This window comes from Octopus bimaculoides, chromosome 19 (assembly GCF_001194135.2).
Source record: "Octopus bimaculoides isolate UCB-OBI-ISO-001 chromosome 19, ASM119413v2, whole genome shotgun sequence".
NCBI classification, from domain to species: Eukaryota; Metazoa; Mollusca; class Cephalopoda; order Octopoda; family Octopodidae; genus Octopus; species Octopus bimaculoides.
This window is the reverse complement of record NC_068999.1, coordinates 20285207-20288956: the sequence shown is the minus strand read 5'-3', so window position 1 is coordinate 20288956 and position 3750 is coordinate 20285207.

The window sequence follows — 3750 nt, the reverse complement described above, 5'->3', positions numbered from 1 at the left end:
TGTGATCTCAAATTTTAAAGCAAACACATAATTTTCTTATGGTTTCTTAAACATTCACTTGAACAAAACTGTACAAATCCAAATATATGGTACCCTAGGCATAACACCTACATGAACTTCTAACTTGTTGTCTCTTGAGGTCTCTGGGTGAGACTTGGATCCAACTTGTACAAATGCAAAACAAAAGTCAAACATAAAATAATAATAATAATAATAATAATAATAATAATAATAATAATAATAATAATAATAATAATAATATGAAGAAGAAGAAGAAGAAGAAGAAGAAGAAGAAGAAGAAGAAGAAGAAGAAGAAGAAGAAGAAGAGCCATAAAACACTTCTCCAAAATATTGGGAATAAAGAAAACAAATGGAACCTAAAATAACTGACAAAGTGTTAGACTATATCCGAGTAAGTAATACTCATTAAAATTTATTTCTATTTTCCGAATGTTATATTTTAACTGTGTATCCTCTTCGTCACTCACACAACACGTGTAAACACACTCACCACACTGGCAAGTGTTAGACTATACTCGAGTTAGTAATACTCATTAAAGATGCTGGACTATATCTGAGTAAGTTATACTCATTAAAATCTATTTCTATTTTCCAAATGAAATTATGTATTTTACCTGTGTATCATCTCCATCGCTCGCAGAACACGTGTCAACACGCTCGCCACATTATTATCCAATCAACATCAGACCATCTCCGTCCCCATCGACCATCCACACAGACAAATGAAAAATAAATTCAATCGTACCGTATTATTCAAGGCAAAGATAACAAACGGGAAGGTTGCTAGTAAGATTGTGCCGGAAAGGATGGGATTTTGAACTACAGAGAATATAACATCGACTGATAGAAGAGGAAATAAGCACCCGAGGTGGAAAAGGAGAATTTCGGAAGACATAAACTCCTTGAACAGTGCAGTGTTAGTATTTGTCAGGAAAAGAAATGGAGAACTTAAGAATAAATGGAAATTCGAAAAAGTTAGGAAGAATTATGGTGTAGATGCAAAAACCTAAATGTCATAATTGGAGGACTGAAGTAGCACATACATGTAAAAAAAAGCAAAGCTAACTAGGTTTGAACAACGGAGTAAGCAATACCAGCAAAGCAAATTGTTTAGAACTGACCAAAAAAGATTTTACCAACAGATTAATGATGATAAAAGACGTGTAAGATTAGCTGATGAAAGTCGACGATTTTAGGGTAAGGTATGGAGTAAGCAAGAACAACATAATACTACAGCTCTCTGGCTCTGCAGCCTGAAGCAAACAGCTTCTTATCCCCAGCAAGAGGTGATCCACTTCAAAGAAGGCAGTATCAGAAATATGAGTAAAAAGGTAAGCTATTGGAAAGCAGCAAGACCTGACATTGTATAGGGGTTTTGGATAAAAATGTTCAGTAGTTGCCATAAATTGATCACAGAGCAATTTAATGCATTGATCAATGGCGACCAAGAAATCCCGGGTTGGTTGACAAATGGACGAACGGTGTTGTGCCTGAAGGACGTATCAAAGGGAAATGCTGCTGACAATTACAGACCAATTTCTTGCCTCCCATTAATGTGGAAGTTATTCTCAGGAGGAATTGCAGAAAAACTGTAAAAAAAATTCTTGATGAGAACGTTATATTACCGCCCGAACAAAAAGCTTGCAGAAGGAGGAAATACGGAAATAGAAAATAGGGAAATACAAGCATTTGCCTAAGAAAGTAGGACAACTGTTGGTGGTTTCTACAAAAGTGATTCAAGTTGTTTTAGGTGCCCTTACAGTTCCCTTATTGAAATTGGTTTGGCTACAAGAGTTACATTAATTAAAAAATCTGTTCTATTGGGAGCAGCAAAGATTGTAAAGAATGTCCACGAAAGCTAAAGAAACTGGTCCTGGGCCAGTATGAAGGACATAGCTTTCAAATGCAAAGCATTCGTGCATAATGTGAACGCTACTACTACTACTGCTGCTGCTGCTAACTACTACTGCTGCTGATAATGATGATGATTTATAATTATAATTCTTTCTAATATAGGCATAAGACCTGAAATTTAGGGAAGGGGCTAGTCGATTACATCGACCCTAGTGCGTAACCGATACTTATTTCATCCACGTTAAAAGGATGAAATGCAAAATCGGCCTCACCAGAACTTGAACTCGGAACGTAAAGGCGGGCAAAATGCTGTTAAACATTTTGTCCGGCACGGCATTCTGATGATTCTGCTAGCTCGCCGCCTTACTATTAATAATAATAACGAAGTATTCAACACATGTACTACAAACTTCCCAATTAGAGAAAACAAACATCGGCTATAATATCAAAGTTTACTCAGTACGATACACTATCTTGAAAATTAACTACTAGACAATTCAAAACAATCAGCGTCATGCCTATAATTACAAAACAGAAGAATATTCCGGATCACACCCCTTATATTCGTCTTTTCTTTTGCTGAACTTTCATTAATTAAACTACTGACTAAATCACAAGCCTATATTGATACTACGGAAAAACTACAAAGACATTCGTTTTATATGGATAACATAAATTATTTACCGGAGACAGCACGGTTTGAAAGGCGGCTAAAAATCGTTCGTTAATTCTGGCAAGACATAAACATGATTAGGGAATTACACAAATGTGCCAAACCAAGTATAATAAGAGGCAAATTCACTTAAGTTAAAAACATTTAATTTAACACAGACAACGAAATCAGTGAAATAGACCAGAACCAGCCACGCAAATACTTATCAGTAGATGAAGCTGATGGGACTTAACACGCTGAAATAAATGAGAAAATTAGAAAAGATTATTACTGAAGAGTCTGAAGTAAATACGAGAAACGAGACAAGAGAAATAAACACATTACCCCCCTCCCCCCAGTTATAAAACTATAGCGTCAACAACATAAAACAAAGTTATGCGAATCGAGAAGTTTAGAGAGAAACAAATCCCAAAATAGAGAAACAAAATAATGCTGTTCCAAAAACATGAACTGTAAACGTAGCGAAAACTATCCCGCACAGAATGAGTGTAACCTGAGACAAATGGAAAATTACGAGAAATAAAGACTAAAACTCTTACTCAAATTTCTTGCCAAGCATCAATGTAACAACAAGCGTGAGACACATGAACATAAGATAATTGATTGCCGTTGTTAGAAGGTTAGGGAACTGGCAGACCTGTCATTCGACCTGTTTTGGTAATGGACTCTTTTGGTGTTGTACAGTTTGGTACTGGTGGTAAGAATACATGCGTGCAAAAATATGCACATATAAATAGAGAGAGCGATAGACAGGGAGACATTGCTATTTATGAGGGAATCTTGACAAACAAAACATCTCTCACCTCCTTCAATTAAACCCACGCACACACAAACACGCATACACAAACACACACACACACACATATATATAACCTTTTACTTGTTTCACTCATTTGGCTGACATCATGCTGGAGCATCACATTTTGCCGAATGAATGGACCGCAGAACTTATTCTTTGTAGGCTTACTTCTTATTCTATCGGTCTCTTTTGTAGTACCGCTAAGTTACGAGTACGTAAACACGCTAACTTCTGTTGTCAAGCTATGGTGTAGGAACAGATACAAACAAACATATGTATATATATATACGACAGACTTGTAGCTATTGTAGAAAACACTTGTCCAAGGTTCCACGCACTGAGACTGAATCCGGAACCATGTGGTTGAGAAGAAAAGTTCTTAGCACACAGCCACGCCAATATA